At 44.0% G+C, this 12,669-nt stretch overlaps 1 protein-coding gene and 1 non-coding gene across 13 annotated transcripts in view; one reads left to right on the top strand and one right to left on the bottom strand.

Moving 5' to 3' along the window:
• The window catches only part of DISP1 (dispatched RND transporter family member 1), a 179,284-nt gene that overhangs the window by 50,278 nt on the left and 116,337 nt on the right, over nt 1-12,669 (top strand). The gene's annotated exons all lie outside the window — the stretch shown is intronic.
• On the bottom strand, nt 10,087-10,229 carry LOC118546320 (U4 spliceosomal RNA). The gene has a single exon (XR_004922536.1). It is a non-coding gene; the product is annotated as a U4 spliceosomal RNA (small nuclear RNA).

Raw genomic sequence — 12,669 nt, forward strand, 5'->3', positions numbered from 1 at the left:
AGCTAACACGTTTAACAAAAATAACTGAGTGCCTCGCCGGTGCTTGCTTGGGCTGTGTAATAGTGAACGTGGCACAGAAGGTTCTTGCCCTTGAGACAGACACACACGTGTGTAAGTATAGGTCCTACATATGTTCATACACAAATAGCCTCAAGTACAGTAAAGAGATGAATAGGGCCTGAGGAGAAGGCAATCTTTGCTTCAGAATGCCACCTACCATTAGTTATTTGGCAGAGAAAGTGGAGGCCTGCATCTAGTCTTGAGGATTAATGTCTTTTCTGTGTTTTAATAATAAAGTTGGTGCCAGGCCATGATTTGTGGCAGTTCAGAAAAGAAGCTGCAGTCATCCAATAATATTTGTGCATGGAAACAGAAAATTTGCCCTGGAAATGCAAACATGTGGACTCATACGCAAGGAGTGTTGGCCACAGCCTGTGCGGGAAGGCGGTGGGAACAGATGGTCTGTTTCTCTTGCCCCCATGTCCCTGATGCGACAGGGCTGAGTTGTGGAAGCTGGTGCCCGGAGCTGCATCTTGGAGACAGCTCTGCACTCCAGTCTCTGCCGACCAGTCTAGTGTGGGCCTTTCACTTGCTGAAACGGGGGCTTCAGTGCCTTCCCTCTGGTTCATCAGAAGAGATCCTGTTGTCCAGCCTAAATTTTCCAATTCACTGTTTTGTTTGCTTTCCTTTTTTTTTGTTTTTGTGGTATTTGGGTAATATTTTGCTTATCCAGAAGACTGTGCTTTGAAAGCTGAGCGTTGAGGGATAAGTGGGGATGTTGAAATGTTTTCGATGAACAAAATTTGGGGGACTAGGAGAGTGGCTGCTCCAGAGCATTAACAGTCCTGTCTGTGTCCCGAGGAACTGGGACAGTTCAGTGTAAATCATTTTCAGATTTGTCTGGATGGCGCAGGGACCCCCCCAGACAACCCTCGGGGCTGCCAATGAGAGCAAGTGTGCAGAGACGTGGGGGAGAGGGGAGCTCTGCCCACCCCACTCCCCTTAACTAGGGAGCTGCTACAAAGTCAAACAAAGAACTTGAAAACAGTGGACAAGTTCTTGCCTCTTTGTCACGGACCCTTCCCCCGTGGAGCGTGTGCACCAGCTCCCGAGGAGTTCCTGCATGTGACAAGGAGCCACCACAGGACCTTTTCACCTGGGCTTCCCTGTCCTGTCCTCCTCGGCCCTTCTCACACAAGGAAAGTAGGGAAAGGAAGTGTAAGAGTTGACTTCCACACTGAGAGAGCGAGGAAAGTAAGAGCTGTTAGAAATGATGGATTTAAACGTTGATTAACGTTTGAAAGCCCTGAAAGATACTCTTCAATTTTCTAAGTGAAAAACTGCATCATCTTCATTAAGAATATGTATAGAAGTAACCAACACTCAGAACTATGTAGAAAGCAACAGATTTTAGCCACTAATGAGTCTGAACCTTTGCAGGATCAACACGTGGAGATGGTTATTGGGTGCCAGCAGATAGATGCCCGTCCCGGGCTGCCTCAGTCAGGCCCGGTCTTCGTTAAACCAGGCCGTCCTGATTTTTGCAATTAATCTTACTTGGTTACTAAGTGCTTCTCATGCTTAATGAAACAAAATTTAAAGAGTTGACTAGCTTAATTTTGTAGTATGGAAGGCTTCCTTTTTTTATTTCAAAGCACATTTTGCTCCCCACCTTTTGAAGATACTTTCACTAATTCAGATTTTGCATAATATTAAGAATATCATCATTTGTAAGCTGTAAGGATATGTGATTTGAATGCTTCCTACCTAATGGGACTGGAATTTTTCTCCAGTTACGGGAGAGGCAGACCATCATTCTCCAATTTCAAAAACAGTATGCCGCTGGCTGCAGAAGGAGGGCTGAGCTCACAGAACATTTAGCATTTTGAAAAATATGTCCTGGGGGAAAAGATTTTTCTGTTCAAAAAGATACTAAATTATTTAGCTTGGCAGCTCCAGGGTGTGAATATTTTGAACGCATGACTGTCATTTATTTTTTATTGAGTTCAAATGGAAAAATTGAAAACTTTATTCTGACGTGTAGTCCTTCATTAGATCTCATATAAACCCCTGGCTGCAACGGCTGGCACGCTCCTGAGATCTGCATAGGCACATTCCACTCCGAGGGGACCAGTGTTTAATTTTCAGAATTCTCAGCAAATAGCAGAGCTGCAGCCAAGAATTCCTGCACCGAGACTCCTTCCGGCCCAGATGAAACTAATAATTGCTGGCTGTGTTGCTGTCACTTATTACTAATCCAGGTATGGCTGCTCACTGTTTTTAATTTTCTTCTTCTGAACCCAAAGGCAGTGTTTGCCTTTTCCCAGGAGAAGGCGTGATCATGTGCTGGAGATTCCAGCGGCTGGAGGTGGAGGCCTTCCCTACCCTGACATAACTGGGCTTTGTTGTCGGGCTGGTGGGTGTGGGCTCACTTGTAGACTCGGTGCAGCAGAGGATCGGCGTGGGGCGGGTCTTCCAGAAAAACAAGGCTGTGTTGGGGATTGGCCCTAAGGTTTTGAAGCTAGTGTGATGGAAAGCAGCTCTTTCCTACCATAGGGTATCGACTGATGCCACTGGCCATTTTGGGACAGAATGTTGAATTGGGTGGACAGTATGTTTTAATGTTTATTGCAAGTTATAAAAGTAATAGAACTTTGGGACAAACATTCAAAATATTATCACCATTTAACATTCTGTTAAAATCAGATCAGAATGTATTCATTTCACATTTTAAACTGTATTAATGGAAAAACAGTGTGTAGAGAATAAAAATCATGGAACTTGGAATTGGGCAGTTTTGGCTTTGTCTCAGCTGGCTCTCTGACCTTAGGCCAGTGGTGTAAGATCTCTGAGTCTTAGTTTTAGTCTTTTTTTTTATATATATATAAAAAATAGCATAACATTACAGAGTTGGTGTGAGGATTAACGATATGGTAGGTATGGGTGCCTATGTAAGGCCTAGGGCATATTTGGTACTCAACAAATGATCCATTCTATATTTATTGTGAATTGTCTGTCTCCGTCGAGTCTGTCTGCCTGCCCACCCATCCACCTGCCTACCTACTTGCCTATCTATTTATATTTATCTTATAGATCTTTTTTTTTTTAGGCTTCCCCCTTCTTTTTTTAATCCAGCTGTATTCTGGGGGTGCCTGGGTGACTCAGTCAGTTAAGCATCCAACTCTGGGTTTCAGCTCAGGTCATGATCTTGGGGTTGTGAGATCGAGCCCCGTGTGGGGCTCCATGCTCACTGGGGAGTCTGCTTGAGGGTCCTCTCTCCCTCTGCTCCTCCCCCTACTTGCGCCCTCTCTCTCTCAAAACTCAGAACTCTGGCTGAACTGACTGTAATGGAATAGAGGGTGACAACCGTAGAAGAAACTTGAGCAGCATTTTGGAGGCTGGACTGTGGATGGACCAGCACTGATGGGTTCAGCAGAGCAGAGAAGACAGAACAAGGTAGAAGCAGGTAATTGAAGGGCGCATCCCTAGAGGCCACAGACATGGAGGGCGCAGGGTATCTTGGAGGGCGAACATATTGCAGGACCTGCGAACAGGAGAATTGTTTGAAAATTGGGTTCCTGGGCTCCTGTCTCTGCTGCATGTGGCCAGGGGACTGCCTTTCCCCACTCTAGCAGAAGACTGGTGCTGTATTTTCAGAACCCTTCAGCTGGGCACAGTTAAGGAGAGGGATGAATACCACAATAGGTATTGGGTATGTATGAGTGATGTAAACAGACCAAAAAAGCTCTGGAGGAGCTTTTTTTCTTGTGGGAGGAGATAAACAGTGAACAGTAGATGTAGTAAAGTGGTTTGCCTAGGATGTTAGAAGTGATAAATACTTACAGAAGAACTTAGAATAAGGGAAGTTGTGAGTGCTGGGGGGAAGGGTTGTAGTTTAAAACGAGGTGGCAGAGTGGGAGTCTATTTGAGCAATGCATTGGGAGAGGGAAAGAGTTTTGCTGATTGGAGGTGGGAGTGTTCGGGGCAGAGGAACAGGTAGAGCAAAGGCCTTGAGGTGGACGCAAGACTGAAGCATCAAGGAGGTTAGCTGGTGGAGGGGAATGGAGGTGAGGTCAGAAGTACTGAAGGGCCATGGACCGGGCAGTGGAGATCACGGAGGGCCTTGCTGGCTATTGTAAGGACTTGCTTTGTCTCAGAATGAGTTTGAGTAACACGTTCTGACTTAACGTTTTAACAGAATCGAATCAGAGTCTGCATACTGCGTTGCAATGCTCTCTGCCCAATTTTGGCCAACACACAGAGGCTCCCAGGCTTATTGCTTCCCCCCTCCCACCACCCCCAACAGACACACACACACACAGGAGAATGGAGGATGTCTCTCTAGGGAAGAGAAACAGTTCTGCCATCGACATACGGCCACTGCTTATGTCTCTGCTGTCTCACTCTTAACTCGGACAGACGTGCTGGGGGAAAGTCTCTCACATGAAAGAAACCAAAACAAAGAGGAAGATTAAAAAAGAATGTGAAAGGAACAGAAACAATAAAGGAGCAAAAGACATTTCAAAGAAACTGTAATTAAAATCCTCAGATAAGAGAAGACTCTGTGTCTACGGAACAACAGGGGCTCCAGAAAGGATCATTCACAGAATAAATAGGGCTCTTGGATATTGGAAGATTATTAATTCAGTAGAAGGGCTGGGACATCAAATGGAGACTACCTTCCCCAAAGTAGATTTCAACAGGCGGGGAGGCAGACAATAAAGTGGAAATGGAGGTAACAAGGTGCAGCTAGAGGAAGCCGGGCTGGTGTTTGTTGGGCAGGATGGACAGGACAGGACAGGAGGCACTCCGGGACGGACAGGGCAGGACAGGAGGAGCTCTGGGATGGACAGGGCAGGACGGGAGAGGACAGGAGGAACTCTGGGTCGGACAGGGCAGGACAAGAGGAACTCCAGGATAGTCAGGGCGGGAGGAGCTCCAGGACAGGACAGGACAGGAGGAACTCTGGGATGGACAGGGCAGGACAGGAGGAACTCCGGGACGGACAGGAGGACCTCCAGGACAGGTTCAGGGAGACCACTGTTGTCCAGGTGCGTGTCACTGTCCAATGTACACATGTCACAGGCCTGGAGGTGTTGTCACCGAATCATCCTTGTATTGAGAATATGTGCAGAAAAGTAGGAGGCCGCAGATCAGAAGGAAACATGTTGTCAAAAAAGGAAATGTGATCGTCGTTCTATAAGCGATTCCTTTGGGAATAATATTTAGGTGCTATTTAGTTGTAATGTGAACAGTACTGATTTAGTGAACAGGTGTGATGTGCGGAGAAGGTGGGGGGATGCTCTGGAGAGCTACATCCATATCGTCTGTATGAAGTCCGTATGTAATGCCTGGAGTAGAAAGACTTAAAAAGCATGGGGCGCCTGGCTGGCTCTGTCAGTGGAGTGCATGACTCTTGATCTTGGGGTCATAGGTTCGAGCCCCACATTGGGCGTGGAGCCCACTTAAAAAATTTTAGAAAGCAGTTATGAACATGTGACCTGCAGATATTGAACGAGGAGAAAGCGTAGCGGAAGCAAGGAGGGACAGGGGACCACTTTGCCCCCAATACAGGTCCTGTAGAACTACCTTTAAAACTATGTAAATAGGTTGTTTTGATGAAAGTAAAAATTAAATTTCAGATATTTGATGAAACCAGGCTCCATCCATTCCTACACTGAGGCCACACTTGTCCCCAGAGTGTGGCTGTCTCTGGGCCAAGGAGCCCTCCCTCTGGGACAGCCCCTGTCTTCTCTTGGCTTCCGTGGCTGCCATCCTGTCTTCTGAATTACTGTGTTCCTTTAGAGACCTTAGTACAGTCAGTCCAATCGTAACCCAGCGTGGCTGGGAGCATTCCACCCCTAGTTCTCTGGTCTTGTGGTGACTCTGCATTTTCATCCCAAGGGCACCCTCACCCCCGACTTATAAGCCATTAGTGGTTATTTTCTCGTAACTTCCAATTGCTGATAACACATTTCACTCTAGAGAAGCCTACTAGTGCTTTGACTATTGTTCCAGCCATTTACATATTCTAGACCGGAAATTCTGCAGTATCAGGGATTCTGTTTCTTACGGAGTGCCTGTCAGTCTGTGCACACGGGAGATCCTCAGGTATTTGACACAAGTTCTCCTACGCCATGAAACGTAGGGTATGTAGTGTTTAAGAGCATGGCTTCTGAGTCAGTGAGCCTGGATTTGAATCCCATCGCTGTCACATCCTGGCCTGGTCCCTTCCTCTGTGTCAGGATGGGGGTGCGGGGCGCGACAGGGACCCCGCTCAGCACACAGCATGTGCCTGAGACTGCTCACGGCGCTGTTTCTGCCTCCCTGTGGGGCCATCACTGCCCTTGGCTTGGTCTGGTTATGAAGTCAGAGCTGCCCAGCACGTGTGCACGTGTTAATGACTCTCGGGCACATTTCTTCAGCTGTCCTTCTGGTGGATGTCTGCACCCGTCTCTTGCTGAAGTGCTCTCTCTCAGCTTCCAGTTAACACCGACAAGCCCTCTCCTTCCCAAACATTTCACCTTCTCACTGTGTGGTGTTCCTGGTCATCATCCTACTGTTCTTCCAAAATTTATTCACCACAGTGAATGATTAATTGGGCGTTTAAAAATATTTGGTGTTAGTAAAGCCACATGCCCTGAATTCTCTACTAATGTTATTGTAATATAGATCATGTTACAACAGAAATATTTTTAAAGCAAAAATTCTCTTCTCAGGAGATAGATTTATTTATTTTTAGGAATGTTTATTATAGAACTTCTGGTACAGTAGGGAAAATGTTCATGTCCTTCACAATATGTTTTCCTTGTGAGGTATTTTGGCTGCATTAGAAGAGAGTAGTAATGAGATAATTTTAGGGGTGTCTGGTTGGCTCTGTCCGTGGAGCATATGGCTCTTGACCTTGGGGTTGTGAGTTCGAGCCCCACGTTGGGTGTAAAGATTACTTAAAAAAATAGAATCTTAAAAAAAAAGATTATTTTACAATTTGTTTTTCTGAAAGGCTGAGCAACCCTTTCAAGACTGAGATGTCCTCAAGGGTAGGAATCTGTGTTCTGTTCATCTTTGTCCACTGTGTGACATTTATAAAGTCTTAACTGTCAACCGAAGGACTACATTCATGAGTGGATTAAAACTATAGTGTTTCATTTGTTTGTAATTTTTATTTTGATATAATTTCAAACTTAAAGAAGAGTTAACAAAATTAGTACAAGGAAATCCCATATACTGTTTACCCAGATTTACCAATTGTTTACTAAGTTTTAATTTTTTTAAAAAGATTTATTTATTTATTTGAGAGATTGCATGTGTGTGCGTATGAGGGTCTGGGCAGAGGGAGAGGGAGAGAGAGAGAGTCCCCAAGCAGACTCCCTGCTGAGCATGGAGCCCGACACAGGGCTCAATCCCAGGATCCTGAGATCAGGACCTGAGCCGAAGTCAAGAGCCAGACCCTCAACCAACTGAGCCACCCAGGTGCCCCATTTTTAATTTTTTATACATGCATAATGTTTTTCTGAACCCTTTGAGAATAAGTTGCTGACATCGTGCCCCTTTACCCCTAAATACAGTACGTAGTTCCTAAGAAGTCTATTCTCCTATAAAGTGCAGTCCTCTGTATTTAGCCTTGATATACTACTGTGCTCTCCCCTGCAGTCCACGGTCTCATGCTGCCTGGTACAGCCGTTTCTTTCGGGTCCAAAGCCATACGGTCCACATTAGTCTCATGACCTCCTTTAATTCAATCTGGAGCAGTTCTTTAGTCTTTCTTTACTTTCTTGACCTTAATTAACATATTTTGAAGAGTAGGAATCAATTATTTTGTAGAATAGTCCTCAATTTGGGTTTGTCTCATGTGTCCTCATGATTCAATTGAAGTTTGCTAGTTTTGGCAGGAAAGCCAGAGAAGGGATGTTGGGCCTTCTTCGTACCTCGTGATGTCAGTACCAATATTACTGATCTGGTCAGTCGGTTAGATTGTATCCACCAAGTTTCTCCACTGTAAAATTACTGTTTTCCCTTTGTAATTAATATGTAATTTGTGGGGAGATGCTTTGAAGCTATAAATATCTTGTTCCTCATCAAACTTTGACTCAATAGTTGTAGCATCCATCCTTCCAGATCTTCCCTGTTCGTTGGTATTATGCTCTAAGAAAGAGCTTCCCTCTCTTCTTTTTAAAATTTGTCTTAGTTCAAGCTCATAGATTCTTCTTTTATTCAAGGAGTTATATTCCTTACTGTCATTGATTATTTCAATGCTTGAATTATTCCAGCTTCGGTCTGAGGGAACCCCTACCTACTAACTGTTCCTCTGACCTTTGGAAATGTCTTCATAATTCTTGGAGAATTTCTTGCTTCTTGGTGTATAACAAGATGTTCTAAGTTCTTCATGTACTTTCTTTGCCCCAGCCCTGGACTCAGCCTTTTTCTAGGGTGACTTGGTTCCTTTTTGTGGAGAATGGTATTTTAAAAGCAAGATCTGGGTGCTTGGCGTACACATTGCTAATAATATGTTGTTGGCTTTAGATCCTGTTAGGTCTCAGATCTCTCAGTCTGAGCCAGGGAATATGCGTACCTGTGTGAGTATAATATACCTCCGTCTGTGTCTGAATTAAAGCTCTGTGTCTAAGTGAACAGTTCACGTCATCCCACTTCAAATCTAGCAGCCCACAATTTGTTCTAGTCTCAGCATGTTTGTAACCCCCAACGGCGGAAACCTGGCTCCATGATGCTTTTCCGTGTCCCTAGTATCTTGTCTAAGCCTTGGCATTGAGTGGTAAATCCATTGTTTAAGGATTTGGATGAATGAATGAGTAAATCCAGTCATTACAGTGTTATCTCTATACATATTCTCACTGCTGTAACCAGTATTTGGCATGAGGTGGATGGTAAATAAAATTTTGTTGAACAAGTGGTTCTTTCCTCTCCAATATCTTCCTATTTTATTTTCAAACCAAATGAGATATGACTACATATAAGTATTCTTGGTTTTATTTGTTTTTGTTTTTTTAAAGATTGATTGACTGATTGATTTAGAGAGCACAAGCAGGAGGGGCAGAGGGAAAGGGAAACAGAATCCCAAGCAGACTCTGAGCTGAGCGTGGAGCCCTACATGGGGCTGGATCCCATGACCTCGAGATCTTGACCTCAGCCGAAACCAAGATCGGACACATAACCGACTGAGCCACCCAGCTGCCCCAAGTACTCTTGTTTTTTGCCATTTAAAGCTTGAATCCAGAGAAATTATTCAATTAATAGGAACGATCATTTTCCAGTAAAAAAAAGTCATAAATAAAAATAAAATTACTCTGTACGAAAAACAGTTCTTTTATTTGAAAAACCTCAGATTTGGGCAGCACCATTGTAAAGGTTCCTGATTTTCTAATTACAGAAATTGTAGCTTGCAGAGTCTGGCACACTTTTCACATTTGTCAGCCTCCATTGTCAGACAAAAACAATTTCCATGTCACTGCTGCTTGTTACTAAGTTGGTATAAGAAAATGCTGGCAGCTAACTTTAGGAGCAAGATTAGAAATTTCTGATAACCTGCAGACTCATTGCCGGTTATATTAACTGTGAATAATCTGGGGAAAAAACAGTAGGGTTTCATTCACCAATGACCTCAAAGGGTGTAGATTTACAATTTAGAACAGCTGTTAATGATGTTCTTTCATGAAGTGGATTTTTTTTTCTTAAACCTCAGGAAATGCCTATTTTTGTCTTGATATAATTAAAACTAACAACTCCTTGCTCATAAACTCGTATTTCATCCCTAGAACTTGTTTAAAAAACTACTTTATCCGGGGGCACCTGGGTGGCTCAGTCGTTAAGCGTCTGCCTTCGTCGCAGGTCATGAACCCAGGGTCCTGGGATTGAGTCCCACATCGGGCTCCTTGCTCAGCAGGGAGCCTGCTTCTCCCTCTGCCGCTCCCTGCCACTCTGCCTACTTGTGATTCCTCTCTCTCTCTCTCTGTGTCAAATGAATAAATAAAATCTTAAAAAAAAAATAAAAATAAGAAACTATCCTTTTATGTATTTGCTTTTTCTCTCTACCTGAAGGGTATTAAGTGTAGCATATGCATTGTAATCTCTAGGATAGAATTCACAATATAATTTCTAATGAGTCATACTACTAGACACTTAGGAAAGAAACAAGTGGGTTAGTTTTCAATTAGCAATAATCGTGCCTCAGATAAACCTCATTGGCTACGATACTGCCACTGCGCAAAGCTACAAGTGGGTTAGTTTTATGTTTAGGAAGACTTCCATACAGTTGGCTGGGAATTGATTATTTTTTGTTTTAAAGAAGTTTTCTTCCAACATGGTATCCTTAACCCTTTACAGAAACATTTAAATTTTTTGTCCCCCTGCTTAAAAGGGGAGAGTGCCAGGATTCTGTATCTTTTTTTTTTTTTTAAGATTTTATTTATTTATTAGAGAGGGAGGGAGAGAGAAACAGCATGAGAAGGGAGAGGGTCAGAGGGAGAAGCAGGCTCCCCGCTGAGCCAGGAGCCCGATGTGGGACTCGATCCCAGGACTCCAGGATCATGACCTGAGCCGAAGGCAGTTGCTTCACCAACTGAGCCACCCAGGCGCTCAGGATTCTGTAGCTTTTAAAACTAAGAAAAATCAAGACATTTAAAGCACTTCAGTCTCGAAAGCCCTTCCTATTTAAAGAAAAACTAAATAGCAGTTTACATACTCTTTTCTAAGATTAAATGTTTGAAAGTATAAAGTTTTTTGGATTTCTTTTTTTTTTTTTTAATTTGAGAGAGCGAGCGTGCGCATGCGTGCGACCAGAGGGAGGGGCAGAGGGAGAGAGAATCCCAAGCTGACTCCCGACCCAGCACGGAGCCCGACGTGGGGCTTGGTCTCACGACCCTGAAATCATGACCTGAGCTGAAACAAGAGTCAGTTGCTTAACCGACTGAGCCAGCCAGGCGCCCCTGGATTTCTGTCTTTGTATAGACGTACAAAGCTAAAATCCCAAAACTGTTGTTTAAGAATTACTTGGGGGGTGGTTAAAGTGTTGTCGTATCATAGATTCCCTGCTGCCTAGTTTGGCTGATCTCGGTAAGAGGAGATTGCTCCAGCATCAGCCTAGTATTGCTGATTTACACACGCGTTCATGGTAGTAACTGTTAGAGGCAGGTGTAGTTGGCAAGACAAAAATGTCTTTGCACTTGTAGCCCAAAGTTACTTTTTTGTTTTCTCTTTGAATTGTCACTTCAGGGCCCCCTATTGGGTTTATGATAATGCAGTGTCTTCTTCAAGGAGTGGGCCCCCCAGGAACTGGACCCACATGAGGACTGGCAGGAGTTACCCAGGGAAACTCGTATTTGCCTCGGTGGGTCTGTGTCTGGCCCTGCCTGCCCACCTGTTCCTTGCCTTAAGCAGGAGGACTGTAGGGAGGGGGGAGCAGAGGGGCCAGTGGGGGTCTTTCTCTACGCTGGATGTTGTTCCCCCCCCCCCCCCACTTTCTAGGCACACCCTCATCTCTTGTCAGTGGTGGCTTTGTCTTCATTGCTTTCTCTCACAGGAGCACATGGCCTCAGAAATGGGATCCATGCAGTGTTTTGGGTTCGTGTTGTATTTCCTTCTGTTTTACATGTTTTTGAATGAGACAAACATCAAGTAAATTAAGATGCAGGTACATTTTCATTTCACTCATGAACTAAAGGTACTTATGGATAAGTAACTTCTTGTCACCCTTTCCTATAAATTTGCAGTGAGCCAAGCCTCTCTTGCCAGTTGAAGTAAACACTAACTTTCCTTTCTGTTTTTAAGAATGCAGCAGAGGGGTGCCTGGGTGGCTCAGTTGGTTGAGCATGGGACTCTTGATTGTGGCTCAGGTCATGATCTCAGGGTTGTGAGATCATGCCCTGGGTGGGCTCCACGCTGGGCATGAAGGCTGCTCAGTATTCTCTCTCTCTCTCCCTCTCGCTCTGCTCTCGCTTGCTCCCACAGTCTTTCTCTCTCTCTCAAAAAAGAGAACACAGCAGAATATTTGTAAAAAATGACACACGAATCTTTTAACAGAAACATATTAAAATTTAAGTGAGTCAAGTCCAGTTATGGAGGGGCCAGTTTGAATTAGAAAACAGTCTGGGGTGCAGATCTGTAGGTGTTATGCTGTCCCAGTGGTGGGGGGCTGCCCCGGGGGCTGTGGATCTTTCCCACAGTGGTGGCCCTGGAACAGCACAGTGTCTGCCCAGCACCCTGGACACGCTTGATAAATATCATTTTACTGAGTGAGTGAATCCTAAAGCTTCAGGTACTTCTTAAGTTTTTAAATGAAGGAACTTAATCTAGAAACTGAATAGCTGAGGTGGAAATACAGCCAGGTTCCCGGTAGCTGCTCAGCACTGACTACACTTTATCATCTTCAAAATCTGTAATAATTGGAACTGACCCGAACATACATAATAATGTGAGATTTTTAGTCATACTAAAAATTGTGATTAGCATATAAGTTATAAATAGGTAATTATAATATTCTTATGGAAGTACTTAAATAATTTGCTTTCTTGAGTTGTTAAAATACCTGTTCTTTTAATATTGTTTGCACTGTTCATTTGTTAGTAAACTCTTTGTGGGAGTTACGCAGACATTCTTTTAGTAAATTATCCTCTCTGGGCTGACATAAAGGCTGCATTCATTGAACAATATAGG

This window comes from Halichoerus grypus, chromosome 7 (genome assembly GCF_964656455.1).
Source record: "Halichoerus grypus chromosome 7, mHalGry1.hap1.1, whole genome shotgun sequence".
Classification (NCBI taxonomy): domain Eukaryota; kingdom Metazoa; phylum Chordata; class Mammalia; order Carnivora; family Phocidae; genus Halichoerus; species Halichoerus grypus.